This window comes from Aphelocoma coerulescens, chromosome 2, assembly GCF_041296385.1.
Source record: "Aphelocoma coerulescens isolate FSJ_1873_10779 chromosome 2, UR_Acoe_1.0, whole genome shotgun sequence".
Lineage (NCBI taxonomy): Eukaryota > Metazoa > Chordata > Aves > Passeriformes > Corvidae > Aphelocoma > Aphelocoma coerulescens.
Genome location: NC_091015.1, coordinates 78,466,808 through 78,482,872, shown reverse-complemented (window position 1 = coordinate 78,482,872; position 16,065 = coordinate 78,466,808). Strand labels below are relative to the sequence as shown.

The 16,065-nt window shown below is 45.6% G+C and overlaps 2 long non-coding RNA genes across 2 annotated transcripts in view; both read right to left on the bottom strand.

Annotated features, from left to right (window-relative positions):
• The window catches only part of LOC138106859 (uncharacterized), a 64,264-nt gene extending 50,778 nt beyond the window's left edge, over nt 1-13,486 (bottom strand). The window contains exon 1 of the long non-coding RNA XR_011149157.1: nt 13,229-13,486. This is a non-coding gene — a long non-coding RNA (uncharacterized lncRNA). The remainder of the gene's footprint in view (nt 1-13,228) is intronic.
• On the bottom strand, nt 1,451-12,068 carry LOC138106855 (uncharacterized). Its single transcript, XR_011149153.1, has 6 exons — nt 11,835-12,068; nt 7,397-7,514; nt 5,459-5,509; nt 3,891-4,069; nt 2,912-3,011; nt 1,451-1,583 (listed from the first exon to the last, which is right to left on the bottom strand). It is a non-coding gene; the product is annotated as an uncharacterized lncRNA (long non-coding RNA).
• Nucleotides 13,487-16,065: the final 2,579 nt, after the last annotated feature.

Genomic DNA, 16,065 nt, shown 5'->3' with positions numbered 1-16,065 from the left:
ACTGGAGCTTTCTAAATAGCAGGAGAAAGGTATGTTTGTCATACCACAGAGACAGGAAGATTTGTTGTCTAAAAATCATTCAGGGGTTGGCAGCTCAGTATCTCTGCTGTCCTCTAAATTTAAAAGGGCTTTACTCCTTCAGCCTAAGAATTGCCTTGGTTTCTTCCTTGAATTCCTGTTTCTAATCAGACACCATTTTGACATGGTCAAGCAACAAAATCAGTTCATCTTCACTGATCCCAGCACAGAAAAAGAATCCCTTGCTGTCCCAGAAGACCTGTGGTATATTCATGCTATCGCACCTGAATTCTAGTACATCTGGCAGCTACTGCAGATATCTTTCTGAAGTAGCCTCAAAAAGCTTAGTAAGGGCTCTGTAGCAACAACCAGGCTCTGAACACAGCTCAGCTGTGCATGGATGAGAGCAATATCCTCCAGGGATGTGCAGCCTGAGCAAGAAAGTGGTGGGGTTTTGCTAAAAGATCTGCACATTTCCACACAGTTCTCCTTGAAGTGAGGTATGAGACACAAGTGAACCCCATGGCCAGATTCTCAGCCCTTGCTGGCAAGATTGCCTGAATTGGAAGTGTCTTTATGCTGTTCCTTCTGTAACGTTGAAAGATGCTACTCTTTCCGTAAAGATCCATTGTTTAAATTTCTCATACACCATCTCATATGCTCTCTAGTGTAGCCCTAAAATAATCCCATTGTGGCTCCATTTTGTTATTTTGATGGTGTTTTGCAGCATGAGAAAAGAGAGTAGGGGGAGCAGGAACATCTAAATGGTGTTATTCCAACTGAAATCGAGTTTTTGCCACAGAAGACACAGGGAAGGTAAAGCATGAACTTATCTTTACCCTTAGCTCTCCTGTAATGGAGCATGATGAAGAATCCACCTAGAGCACAAACTCCAATCTCTTTAATGGATCATTCTGAAGTAACCTTCCCAGGACTGACAAATGCTTCAGTGAGACAGATGGGATGGGAGTCTGCTCCCCAAGGAGTTCCCACAGGGCTCAGGCAAACACAGTGATCAGTATGCTACAAATACACTCACTGATCAGCTAAAGCTGAGATAAAACAGCTACTACAATGTTTCTACCAAGTCATGCACACCCTAGTCACAGGGTCTTCTGTGTCTCAGCAGGCAAAGTCCCAGACTGCCAGACACGAACAGATCTGCCGTCACCCCTTCACACCAGTACATCCCTGGTTCAGTGTGAAGGTGCACCCACAAATCCAGCTCCCACCCAGCCTCCTTAAAGGGCTGTAACTGCTGAGACCCCCATTTCTGTGCAGCAGTAGGATGGGGCATTTGCCGAGACCAACCAGCCAAGAACAGAAAAGCCTTCCCAGACCTCACGTATGGATGCAGGACCCTCCTCATGCAGTGCAAGAATGCTAACTGTGGCAAGATATGAGGGCAGATAGTCACACAATTTACCCTGGAAGCACAAGGGGGAAGTCTTGCTTGAATTGCTCTGTCAGCCATATAGATTGCTTCTGTTTCTCCTCAGCACGTACACCTCCAGGAGGCCTCAAAAACAAGTACTCTGGCCTAGCATTGGCTGGATAATGTGGAGCTATTTAAAAATAAGAATTGTAAAAAAATATATTATGAAGCAATCCTTTGCAGACTAACATCCACAGGGTTAACTTCCTGCTGCCTAATATCTTCCCTTGCAGCTCAGCCCAGCCTCCCCTTGGAGGCAGGGACATTCTGTGGTGCTTCAGCACCGCCCTGATCCAGGAAAGAGAGCCATTCATATCACAAGAGCTACATTCAAGCCCAGCTTCCCTCTTGCCTCTCTAGTGCAAACATATTATGAGTTGGCCTTATAATGAATCTTAACTCAAGCACACAGGTGTCTACAACAATCTCCCCAACAGAGTACAAAATAAATAAAAGAAATACAGACAGGACAAAACAGGTAAGAAAAAGAAAAACATGGAAAAAAATAAAGCTGCCTTTATTCTGCCCTTAACACATAAAGTGAGATGCAAGATGTTTGCATAGAAAGATCCCAATCCTGAGGACTTAAAAACCTTCTCCTCCGTTTCTCCCATGAGACTACTCTGTTCCTCACCCATGCACCTCCTCCCAGAAGCTCTTTATGTATTTCTCCAGCCAGCAAGACTGAACAAGAACACCACATTCACCAAGTGAGCCCCCCCCCACCCCCACCAGACACCAACCATGGAGCCTGAAAGGATCAGAGAGGAGAGGTTTGTTTCAGCCAAGAGACTCATTGCCAAGAGGGATTCAAGCAGCTCTTGTTGGAGGAGAAAGGGGGAACCCTGAACAAAGAGATCAGTCAGAGAAGAGGCTCCGGAAGGGAAGAGCCTGGGGCTCAAGGTGATTTCTGCCAGAGGGCCATTTTGTTGATAAGGATTACAGAGCTACTCAGTCTGCCAGACATAAGCCTGCAAATGGTAAAGCATTCCCTGTTGGCCCTGTGAAAATGCCTATACCATCTAGTTATACAATAAGCCTTAGGTTGTTTTCCTAAACCAAGCAGTTGCTGGCAAAGCTAAAATAAGCTACGGTTGCCTCACACTGCAGTAAAGCGGCCTCACACAATTTCCCTCTCCCTCCTGATACTTTCCTCTTCCACACAGCTGCACAGAAGACACTGATGTCATCAATGCAAGATCAGGGCACTCCCAGTCCAAGAAGGGAACAACTTAAAAGAGGTTCAAACTCCAACTGCTTTGATCAGGGGAGTGGCTCCACCAGAGCCAAAATAAATGTTTGCTGATAATCCCGTGCCCTCTGTTTGCTTGTGTGGCTCCCATTTTATTAGCCTTCCTATGGTAAATTTTACAGCTGAGGTTAGCAGAGTGATAAAATGCACAGATTATATTCTTCACTGTTGCTGGTCTGCTTCTCCCCAGTTTAATGCAGCTTTACCTTGAAAAAATAAATACTTTGATCCAGGATGCTCTCTTGCTCCTTGCAAAGCTTCACCTCCTTCTACTACTTGACAGTCATCAGTTTGGAGAACAACAGCCTGTTCCAGAGTAGGAGGAGAGCAAGTCACAATCAGATTTCCCTACTGAATGCTTGAGATGCTCTTTAGGAGATCACTTAAATCAGAGATCCTCCTCAATCATTGCACCACTGACAGCAATTTACCCCTCCCTCCCCACCATGTTCTGGCTGGGCTCCAACAGGACCCCCCAGGTGTTGAAATACAAAGAAGTGCAGGATCCAGACCACAGAAACTTATTGGCATCCTATGATTTGAATTCTCACAACATCACCGCTGAAGCGGAAACTTCAGTGTCTACACAGTAAGTTTTGATTCAGCCCCAAACACAATACCATAACTTTCCTCTCCTCCTTCTTCTCAACTTATTCAAGTTATGCCCCAGCTATTTCTCATTCTGAAAGCCAAGAGAGAAGCCAGCAGAAGAAGGGGGCTTGGTTTGCCTTTATTTTTCCAAGTTCAAACTCCTCAGATTGAAAACTACACTAATCTGCATCACTTAGCTAGAGACGCCTTTGTTCTATCTACATAAAAATCAAAGATGAACCAGTTTATTAACTGTGGCACAGCAAAAACTGAAGAAGCTGTCAGTAGCTCTCTAGTCCCAACATAGCATTCCTATTGCTTGGCAGCAGGCTAAGAAATTACTGTTCAGTCTTTAATGTTGAATTTTCTGAATGGAAAATGGTTTTGCCCCAGAGCTTGTATTTATTATTCATAGCTTGGTTTGCTCCCTATAAACAGGAAAGTAACATCAAATTCAAGGTCTCCCTGGATTCCTAGGGAACTACAGACCCCGATCAGGAACACACAATATTTTTCCATTCCTAACTCTTTTGTCAGCATCTCTAAGGGTAAACACATAACAAGAAGCATAAGAGTTCAGAAAAACATTGGTACCTTGTGGATGATGAGTACAAACAAACAGGCCTAGAGCCACTACTACAATGAGCTTTGGTACTGCAATTGCAGGAGGTGGGAAGCAAATAACACTGCAGGATTCTTTCACCTCCGAGTCACTGCTGCTTGCTCACACAATCTTCTTCCATAGCATTGTCTACAATAGCAAACTGCTCCCACTGGCCAACAAAAAAGAGCAACATGAAAAAAAACCCAAGTAGAGCTAAGAAAGAGACTCAAGTAGACTCTTGGGTATCTCTGGGTCTAACCACATCAGAGAATTATGTAGGGGAAAAAAACATTTAAAACAAAAAAATCAATCTTAGTTGAACTGTGGTAAAAATTCAGGGAAATTTTTCAGTGTTGGCCTGACTGAAATAACAAACTCTCTGTGCAGACCTTCATATAAATGATATCAGTCTTAGTATTGAAAGGTATTTTATCTGCTAATTTTCTGGGGTTTACCTTTCCCTTAAGATAAAACCCCAAACACAGGTGAGACAGAGCTAACAGACAAATATTAAATTTTGAAGACTTTCTCCTTGAAGTCAGGGGATGCAGCCAGATCAAGCAAAGCACTCTTGTCTGGAAAGAGCGGTGGCTAAAGAATGGATTACATGGAGGAACCTTCCAGACACAGACTGGGACCACACAGCAGAGGGGACTGGTAAGACAAAGACTCATCACTAGCTATTTGAAAGAAAGACCAAAACTATTAAGTTGTACCTTGATAATATGGGGACTTCAGCAGCAAAACTGGCTGAAGGAATTCCTGATTGTGTCACGACACTGGACTTGTGCTGAAGTTTTATTTACTTATTTTAGGCTCAGAAAATTCTCTGGCCTGGCTAATACCACAAAGCATTCAGCTGGGCTGAAGGATCAAGGTCCCAGGGTGCAGCATCGCTCACATCAAAAGCACTGCTAAGGTTTCTGCATTGCCCCACCACTGTGCTGCTCAGGAGGCACTGCCACACTACCAGGTTTTTCCACCACAGTGATTTCAAGATGCCCCTGCCTCCTCTCCTTTTTCAATAGTAACTACACCCACAGGAAACACCGTAGAATGAGATGAAAGAGAGGAGATGGGGAACACCATGAAACACAGATATAAATCCAAAGAACTTGCCAAAGTGGTACATCAGAGGGAAGATTAGAAACCCAGTCTGCTGTATTGCATAAGTGATTACATTTTGTACCCTCTAGAGAAAATAAAATCAAACACCCATGCTGTTACTGGAATGTCTGCAAAGATAAATTGTTTCCTTAGAGAGGAAAAGGCTGCCTGTACCTATAAGGTCCTGCACATCTCTTAAGTGCTCTTGAGACCACGTTGAAGCAGCTGATGTGCCCCAGGAAGTGCACCCTGCTAATGAAGGCCTGCCCGAGCTGCGCTGGGAGTCATCACAAACACAGCATCCACAGCAGAGCACCGAGGCCCCTGGAGCTGTGCTAATGCCCATGACACCTCAGCTGTGCACTCCCCTTCCCCTCCTCGCACCCACACGAGGTTCATTCTGCTCTGCTGCACACCTGCTCACAAACCACACCAGCAGAAAGCTGCTCACCTCTGTCTTGGGCTTTCTTCTTGGACTGGCTCTGCAGGGGTCAAAGGAGCGCTGTAACCAGGAGCAGGGAAACGAGGTGGGAAGTTAAGAGGTGCCTAAACTGCTGTGGGACTGCTGCTCACAAGCAGGGCCGTCCTGGATCCTGCTCAGCTTCATGGAAACTCAAGTGCAACAGCAAAAATAATTTGTGAACCCAATCCTCTAGGGAAACCAAGGTTCCCTCCAAAGCTGAGGCCCATTCTACTGGCATCCCTAAGGGCACCTTTTCCCACAGCATCCCAAGCTACAGCTCCACCATCCCAGGCAAGTCTTAGCTCTCCAGCTGACCCCCTCCACATCTCAAGAAGGAGTCTAGCCATGCCATCCTCACATCATCCTGGCTCAGGAGGTATTTGCAGCAGTACCCAGTGCAGTCCCAGCAGGGCTGCCTGCCTACATCCATGCTGCCTTGAGCAGCAGCCCAGGTCCTGTGCTAATTGGTGCTAGTAGATCAGAAGCCAAGAGAATGGGACAATGGCTACCTCGTTAAACCAGGAAAATCTGGCCTGTTCTATGCAAAAGGCCTTACAACAGTGCCATAGAAAAGATGGTTTCATTTCAAAGTACCTTCATAATTTTTTTGCCTTTAATTAACATGAAATTTAAATATCAGCATTTGGACAATGGATCTGACCTTACCAAAGAGAACCTGTCCTGTCCCCCCCACCCTGCCGTGAATCAAAACAATTTATGTTCTGAGGCCCCCATCCCTGGGGGAGGAGGCGGACTTCTTTTCACCCAATGCAACAAAAAACCCCAAACCAAAACAAACAAAAAAAATTGAGGTGTTTGCATGAAGTGGAAAAATCCTGTTTGGGCCAGCCTTTGCACACCAAAGACCATTCCTGGCTGCTGCACTGAGCAGCCCTAAAGCTGCAGCTGATTTTCCCCTTTGTAGCCCCGCAGCGTCCATCGCTTGGCGAGAAATCCGCGCGTGGGACTCGACGGCTGCTGCTGGTAACGAGTGGGTGTGGGACACGTCCGTGGGAAGCTGGGACATCCCTCCCTGCCGGGGCCAGCCAGGAGGTGGCACTGTTCAACTGCTGAGCCTTCCCACTGCACTGGATTTGTGCCGGGGTTTTTTTTCCGCTCCTACCTCCCCCCACTAATCTTTTTTCCTGCCTCGAGGATGGCGCTACACCGTAGCAAAAACTCGGCAGAAAAAAAAAAAAAAAAAAAAAAAAAAAAAAAAAAGAGCTCGTTAAACAGGCGATGGCTTTATGATTTCACGGCTGTTTCCCTCTCGCATAAAGGGCTGGCCGGCCGAGAGGAAGAGGTTTACTCGGTGTAAGGTGATGTTATACAATTTTCTCCCTCTAGCAAGTGCCGGAACTGTTCTGGTTTAACCCTCTGACACCTTGACCCAGCCCATTCAAAGTCCCTTTTTTAATTTCTTTTAAGCGGCCTACACCCTTAACGCACAGCAATGCAGAACACCTACCGAGCTCTGACCCAGCAGGCAAACAACAAAAGCGCTTTATCTCGAGGGACACGTTATCAGCCCAACTCCCGCTCCCTGAGCAAACAGCAGCGGTGGCCGGGGACAGCCAGGCTCCTCTGCCCAGTGCCAGGGCTGCTGGACAGTGAAACAGCACTGACCTACCCCCCTCAGCAGTTTGTACCACGATTTGCTGAGCTGGGGGGACAGTCTTTCCTCATAGGACTCAACAAGTCCCTAATCCCCAGGGAGGAGGCAGCGATGCCGCAAGGTTTTCCAGAATGCATGTCGGCACTTTCATGTCCCAGCAAGGCCCCACGGGAGCATGGCTTGTTCACTGAAGGGAGGTGGCTGAACAAGCTGCTGCAATTCACAGCAGTGCTTTGACTCTCTGTGAATCTGTAATAAAGTTCCAAGTGGGAAAAACATTGTCAAAATATCCTGAAATTATCTCTACTCACACTTTGATAAGGCAGACACCAGCTTTCTTCATAGACATTGCCCCCATCAGCAACACTCACTACAGTGAAAAGCCCCATCATCCAGGAATTATTGATATTCCTGCAACTGTTTCATCATCTGTTTTTAAGAGAAAGACAACAGTGAGAACATATTTGCCGGATTTTTGCTTCTCAAACTTGTTTAGCAGCAGTGGAAGCAACAGGTGGGAAGTAACCAGCCAGCCGTGACCTGCTAGCTCTCCCTAAGCTGCATCTGGCCGTGGTTGGAGGGAAATCAGTGGTCGGAGGCTCAGCATGGGAACTGCTCACCTACACCATTTCTACTTTCAGGGCTTCAGAGAGTTCACGAATGAGTGCTGCTCCCTTGAGTAAGGAGGTCCACAACTGCTCAGCCTGCCTTTTTCAAGTAACAGCCCACATGAGTCATAGCAAAGATTGCAGTGCCTGTGTCTTTTTTTAGTGAGTTAAAAGTTCTCATGGCCACTTTTTTCCTCCCTGAAACTTGGCCCTTCTCTACCACAACTGCAGAAACTACCAGCAAATAAGGCTTTGTGAGCTAGGTACACTGGGACAGCGGTGCCCCAGTTGCTGGCTAGACAGGCCACAGGTTATTCTTGCCACATAAGTACTGCACACCTCGCCTTTCCTGAACATCATATACAGGTGGAAGAGCCAACCTGTGTACATGCAGACAGCTCAACACCTCTCAGAAACACTGCCTTTGTTGTAGGCACTCAGACAAGCCTGTGCCCACCCTGCTTTCCATCAAGGCCATCAGACGGATGAACCTGAGCTGGTGGTACCAGAGAAAATCATTTTCCAAGAGCTCCTGGGATTCATTATAGAAACTACCCACAAGCACTGATTTTTCTGGAAACCAAGCCAATTGCCAGCTTTCCTGAGGGCCTGGCAGCCTCTCCTCTCCCACTGAGAGAGCTCACACCTGGCCTCCTGATACAGAAAAGACCATCATGAAACACAGATGGGGCTCCAGTGCCTCAGCTGCAAGAGCACTGCCAGGACCAGCATTTAAGAGTAGCCCACTGCCTGCTTTGAAGGGCTCTCTAAACAGGCAACAAGGACCAAGCCACAAGCCTTAGAAATTGCCCCACTGGGACCTGACTTGCCAGAGCAAATCTAGTGTCACACACCAACACAGTCCAAGTGCCTTGAAAATGGGAAGTTTCCAGTTAAACAATCATCTTGATCTTTATCAAAGCCACTTTTCTAGGACTTTACTGCATAAGGAGATATTTATCACTGAAGTGCTAATGGCTGAAGTATCATTTGTGTCCATAGTAAGAGATTATTTCAGCCTACATTGGCAATACAAATCTTCCTCCGCAGAGCTAGAGCAACACTAACCCCAGCACAGTACTACTGTTACCCCTTCTGACCTCAGCAGCCAGCCAAAAATGTAGGGAGTGGTAAGTTTCCATTACAAGCAGATTTGGTAGCTGAATGAGGTGTTCCCTCCATTCCTTGCAAAGAATGCACAAACTCCTTTTTTCTCCCCCCTACGATGAACACAGGAGAGATCAAACAAGCGATGTATTTGCTCACATTCTCATGTCAGAAATTCGACATGAATTTCAAATGAAATTCATTTGAACTCTGTTTAAAAGCCTCTTCAAACTTTGACAGTGGCCCTGGCTATTCCTGCTGCAGGACTCAAGGACACTGCCAGTTGTGGGCCACTGACCCTTTCAGTGCCAGAAATTACTGCCCTGCACAGTGGACAGCTGAGCACAGCATACATTGCTCCCAAGCCACCTCCAGTAACAGGCTGGTGTGCTAGCAAACCTGACAGTACCAGGCATTGATAGATCTGCTCAGCCTCTGCAGCAGATACAAACCCCCTTCATTAACAGCTTCAGCTGCCAACCCAAGACTCAGCAGATTTTGTTTCCTGAAAATCACCCTCAGATCACTGGCTCTTACATCCTTGCAAACCCCTGTCTGCAGCTGAGCTTCTCCCTCAGCCCAGCACGACCATCCCTGCCATCCCACTGATGGCAAGCTGATCCTACTGCAGGGGGAAAAAAAAAAGGAAGAGAAAAAGGAAAAGAGGGGAAAAAGGGAAAGATAGGGGCGGAAAAAGGTGGGGGGGAAGGGGGGGAGGAAGTTTAAAAAAAGAAAAAAAGGGGAAAAAAGGAAAAGGGGGGGGAAAAATGGAAATCACTGTTGAGGAAGATGAAGGATATTGGGTTTGTGTCTTCTTAGGCAGCTCACTTCATTGTCAGGAAGGAGGAACACGGGAAAGGGGAGAGCTGGAAAGTGTGTTCAGTAGCAGCTAGCCATTAGGACAGACTTCCTTGATCATTACAAGAACACCATCATTTTTCCCTCCTCAGTCCTTTCACACTTGAAAAGTCAATAGCCAGCTGAAGCCCCTCCTGCCCATCGTGTGTGCAGGAGGGGTTCCAGTATTTCCACTTTCAGGTAGCATTAGGAGTCTTAACCCTTTCCTACTTCTGCCACTAAAGGGGAGCAGGTGGGTGAGTGTAGCAGTATGTGCAGATTCTCCCCCCACCACCATTTTCAGTGAGGCTTAGTCTGTTTGCAGTTTCACCTCAGTCTATTTGTGTCTGCAGCAGCCCTTGCTGAAATCGATAGACAAGATCCCCAATTACAGTGGGAATTAAATTCCTTCTCTTTCCAATCAGTCTTCAAGTATTTCTTTCTGCTCTTTAACACTGCTGCATCCTTCATGCAAGGAGAGAGTTGAAATGGCCCCTTCTACTCACTTTCACCAAAGTGAAAACAGGGGAGTATGAGCCTGATCTGAAAATTGTACCCCAACCTGTGTTACCTTAAATAAGGCCGAGAGATGTTTACATGAGGTTTAATTCTGTCTTCTTTTATTGGGATTCTAAGGCTGCTAATAAAAGCATCATTATGAAATTGGGTTTCTGGTCTTTTACAGGGGAGATGCTTTTGGCTTGAGAAATACTTGATCTTTTCCCATGAAGGGGAGAAATTAGGGGTGCTTCCTTTCGGGTATGGGATGGGTTTTCTCCCCCCATCCCAGCTCTAGGAATACAAAATAAACATGGCCTTATCTGGTTTTGCAGAGATCAAGATGTTTTCAAGGCTGAGTACCATGTGCTCTCATGACTTTTGTGAAAAGGAAGAGTACTGAATGCTTAGGAAAGAATCGCTCCGAAACACTTCTGAACACTTGGGCACTAAAAGTACTTACTGCATTAGTTTCTTCATTACCACAATGCCTTTTCAGCTGGTCAAAACCTCCATGTTAAGATATAATAAGGACTTGTTTTGTGCATTTTAACAAAAAAGGGAACTCCCTCTTCTTTTTTTCCTGTGTTACAGAACTTTAAAAAAAAAAATTAATTATGCTTGCTCTCACACTGCACTAACAGCTGACTCAGAAGACCCTGATCTATTTTGCCTGTTGACTGGGCTCAGTGAAGGAAAAAGCGAACAGCTACATTATGAAGAGTCTGTTAGATACCCAGATTATTGTCATTTTAAGTGCCAGTGTTGCTAATAAAAACACAAAAGTGATAGGCCCATGAATACTCCCTAAAGTTATGTTCAATATTCCAGAGCCTGAAATCCATGACACAGTAATTATCTCTGTTTTGTTTCCAGGAGAAGCTGAGGCCAGTAGCACAGCTGGGAATCTCCTACACTTCCAGACTGCCAGCCCAGCATCCCCACTAGAAACTAACTGTCCCTTTCCTGTCTCTGACATGCCTCTGGATCCTCAAGCAAGAGGCTGCCCCAAGAGAAAGCAAGGAGCCAGCCCATGACTCACCTGCTCCCAGACTAGTTTCATCCCTCTCTCTCCTCCAGCAGGGAGGGAGAGGGGCTGTGCCAGCTCCCCACCCGCACAGGCTGGGGCAGTGCGAGACCTCAAAGCTTTGTCAGTGCACAGGGCTGGTTCGGCTGCAGCCGGGGTCAGCCACAGGCACGGTGTCAGGGGGCTGTGCCAGCAATCACCAGCGCCTCTCCCAATCCCTGCTGAAGCGGACAGCACCAGGTGTGCTGCTGAACCAGACCGGGCGTGGCTCTCGTCCATCACAGCCAGTCTCCAAGATCCTTCACCTTGAGTCAGCCGCTGGCAGGGCTCCCAGGGAGGCAGTCTGCTTTGCATCTTCCATCCCGGGACAGCCCTGGCAGTCGGGAGAGGATGGGCACACAGCGCTACACCTCTGTTCTAGGACAAATCCTTTTGGCTAATATACACTTCTATAGGAGGGAATAAACAGTGTCTAGAAGCCATTGAATCAAAACAGGGTTTGAACTGCTGGGATAAACACGCACCAACCCATACGAATGCACTTCTATGAGCTGACAACAGGTTTTTATCTGGTTAGCACTGAGCTCATCAATTAATTACAGACCAGCATGTCCACACCGTGGTTTCTCTGTGATTTAGTCAAGTCAATTTTCCAAAACACTTTTAACTAACCTGGTCACAACCGAATACGTAGAAACATACTTCATGATCAGAGACAGCAGAGCGTGGTCAGGACTCTCAGGCACACAGCACACATAAAAACAGCCCTTCCAACCCATCACAGAAACTTGCTGGGGCTGCTTACACTACCCATGCCCACCCAGCTCTCTTGCAGGGGCTGCTGCACTCCCCAGTGATGCTGGAGGAAAGGGATATACGCCTGGGTCTTATCTGTTTTATGCTAGAAAGGGTAACATTAAGTCTAAACTACTGAGGAAGGTTTGTGTACAGCCCCCAGCCTGCAAATGGAAAGTAACAAACAGCTGAGGAGCAGTAGCATCTTAAACAGCTGCAGCTGTTTCCCCAGTGAACGTGATTCAGAGCCACAGTGTTCAAGAGCTGAAGCTCAGAACATAGCAACGATTCTTGCAAAATATTTTGCTTCTTGTCTTTTTTTTTTCTTCTTCTCCCCCACACAGCTTTTTAACCTCTTGGTGCCTATGCCGAGTTCCTCCCAAAAATAGGTTTCAGGGTGGAACATACTTGCCACTTGATCCATGACTTGCTAAATTTAGCCAAACACAGACTGCCTGTATAAGATGGTTCTCTTGAAATGTCAGTAGCCACAAGTAAAGTTGCCAATGTCATCCAGGAAGTGGGACACCACGGCAGTTATATTTTTTACTTAAAATAATAATAAAAAGAGACTTTCATACTCTGTAGAGATGCAACCATAAATTTGATTCCAAAAAGTAAAGAGAGTAAAGAAAGAACAGGCTTCAACAAAGCAGCACTTGAGCCAGAAGTGAACCTTTGTTTTAACATATGTAGAAGAGATTAACTCTTTGTATTTGACTAGAATCACTAAAAGCTGAAAAAGAGAAAAATCCACCTCAGCTGGCTTTTGGCATTACAGAGTTAAAGTAGAAAACACAGTGACAGTCTAGAGGAAGGAAGGACTTGGAAGGAAAACAAGAATATACCAACATAACACACAGTTCTACCTTCTTAAGTTATCAGGTGTTCAATGTCAAAATCTAAAGTTATAAATACATGACTTCTGAAAAAATTACAAACACCCAACCGGGTGTAATTCAACAAGGCACCATGATCCATGAAAACAGTTTTCCCAGGAGAAACATAGACATCTTAGCAGGGGTGACACCACAGGCTGCTAAAGAGCCTTTCTTTTGCAGTCCCTAGGCAGCTGTTTCTCCCTGTGCTCCTTGCAGCATCTCAAAGAGCCAAGTTCTGACAGTCAGCATCAGCCTAGGTGCAAGTATTCCCAAAGTAACTTTTAAAAATATGTATGTATAAAAAAAGATAGTTATCAATGAACTTAAGCCCATGTTTAAAGAACTAAAAATAAACAACACACCTCTTTAATAATTATCTGGCAACAGTACCTTTAGAACCAGAGAAGCTCCTGTTGATGGAGTATCAGATCAGTTTATCTCTCCATGAAGGAGAAGGCAGGAACCTGAACTAGGAATAATGCTTCTAGCCACCTCTTCTCCCACTTCCATCCTTCCTAAAGGGAAAGTAAGAACTGCTAGTGAGGCCAAGTCAGTCAGGGGTCAGTCCTTAAGGCAAGGGAATGCTGAATGAACTCCATCAGCTCCACTTTGCAAATTCCCCGCTGCATCCACAGACGGCGCTGCCTAGGCTCTGTTAGGTCTTACAGCTTGGAAATGACCCCAGCTGTAAATAAGCTCCTCTCTATCAGCATGTAAGACTGGTCACCTGCTATACATTCAGAAACATGAACCACTTGCTGTGAGCTCAGCTCAGCGGAGGAGGAATAGAAATATGGGTGCAATTAAGAACTTGTTAGCATGCAAAATCATCATGGTTTGCACCCAAAGTCTATAGAAAAGCCAAGCAAAAGCAGAGTTCAGCTGGCCCAGTGCTGCTGAGGTTCCCATCCCAGGATGTACAAACAAATGAGGGCCTAAAACCTGGAGGAGGTTAGGAAGCATGTCTGAATGTGGGGCTCTGACTTGAGACTGGGGTATGGGTACACCCGGGCTCAAGAACTGTCTTGTTGTGTTGGCAGAAATGATGTCTCATATGTCAGTCACTAAAATGTGATATTGCACTCTCCTGGCAAACTGAGACCCTAGACTTTAAGATGCCTTTGGGGAATAACCTGTTGCATCTCAAATTTAACTAACTGTCTGGGCAACACAGAGCTATTTTCAACATGAAGATGCCTGAACTTATCCTCCTAGAGACTGAAGCAAAGAAATGAGAGATTAACTGTGAAAAATGTATATATATGGAGAAATAGAGCTGTTATTCAATATCATGCAACATTTTCCCATTTGAAGAGCTGCCTGACTCTTCAGATAGATAAGCTTCTGGCTGTGATGGGATGGTTGTGGGAAGGGATAATACAGGGTTTCAGGTGGCTGTGGGACAAGAAAGTGTTCACTATGCAACCAGTGGTAGAGATAGTGCAGTGTTTTGTCATCAGTATTTTGCAGGACTCTCCATAAACTGTTGACCTACTTGCCCAAAGTCACAGGTGATTATCTTCATATCCAATATAAATTTGTAAGATATGGGTGTCACTGATACTGAGACAGTGTAACTTGCATTCTTTCTGGCATTCAGTGATCAGTAAAATAATCCTAACTATGTGCAGAGAATGATGATGGCAGGAAAAAGGGGAAGATGCATGATTAAAACTGGTGGGCGGAGCCAACAGCATCAAAATTGTGCTGATTCATCTTCCCTATATTTTAAACTTAAGCTCTTTTCCTCCATCGGCTAGATATCTCTAGGGTCAACTGAAGATCCAGCAGGCAGATAGTTTCACAGTCCCAAAGGAAGCAACATAAAAACATTCACCTTTTTTTTCAGCTTGCTTAGAACTTTTGGAGTCCTGATGACTGCAGCACAAATCAGAAAACTCAACAGAATGTCTTGGAGATGTTCACCAGCATAAAAGCTGCAAGCTAAAAGAGAAGCAGGGCCTTTATTCTTAATTAATTCTTATTTAATTCTAATATCTAGCAATCAGTTGGATGAAAATCTCTCTTTGTTTAACATTCAACAGCTGCTGTTCTTTTAATGCCTCCATAAGCTACTAATCTGGGTTCCCCAAGGAAGACCTCCAGCAAGAAAACTCTGAAAGAAATATCAGATCTTAAAAACTGTGGGTCTTTTTTTCTGTAAGAGGTGGGAGGGAGGGATGAAGCAGAGGGTTCAGAAGCACTTTCCAAAGTTTTCAGAGGCTTTGCACTGTTGCACACTCTCTTTAGTTTCAGAGTTCCTAGCTGGGAGCTTCCACTTTTCACAGCCAACTGCAGCTACAAGCTGCGCAGATGCATAAACCCCCCAACCAGCATGAGGAGGGTAATCTCAGCAGGGAAATGCAGGGCACAGTCTGAGCAGATACTGTCAGATTTGTACACCTGCAAACTTCGAATCATAAGAAACAGACCTGAAGCATCATCCTGGGCCAGAGCTCCTCTGGGTGCTAATAGTTTCAGAACCTGAGGCAGAGCCTTTGACTGCAAAGGCTCTTCCTTTTTGTGGTTTAAATGTCACTGCCTGTTAAGAAAAGAGAGTACTGCCTAAGCCATGGCAGCATCACTCAGGTTACACCACCATCTTGGCCAGCAGTGAGGTAAAACAGCCATCATTTAGTCCAGTGCAAATGTTATTCTCATTAAGCTTGTGCCAAGTGATTTGCTAGTTCAGCTAATCTGAATTGGCTGTGGGTACCCGAATGCCAAATAAGCACTTTCCCCTCTTTAATTATAGTCTTTATGTTTCATGATTTAGGTTGCTCCTGTCATTGTTTGCAAGGAGGATGGAGTTGCATAACAGTGTGTAACACGATACAGCTGCAGACGGGGCTGCTCAACCAGCACAAGCCCGAATAGAGAACAGCTTCTTCTTCTTTAACCAGCAGCTGAACAACAGCAGGGAAATCTCACCCATCCCTTTTTCACTGGTAGGGGAAAGGGAAGGCCTGTGGGCTGTCCCTTTACTCTTATGTCCAGCTCATTACAGCTACCAGCATATCAGTGAGATTCAACAAAATTCTCTCTGGTGAGTTCTGCCTAGAAGAGGAACCCAAACTGGTTCTGTGTGGAGAGTTGCTTTTGGTGAGAGTTTTGCCATCTTTATTTGAAGAAAATGGGAAACTCACCCCAACAATTTCACTTTTCACTCACCAAGTGTCAAACCTAGTAGGTCTCCCTCAGGCAAAAATCCAATCTGTGTCAGCAGG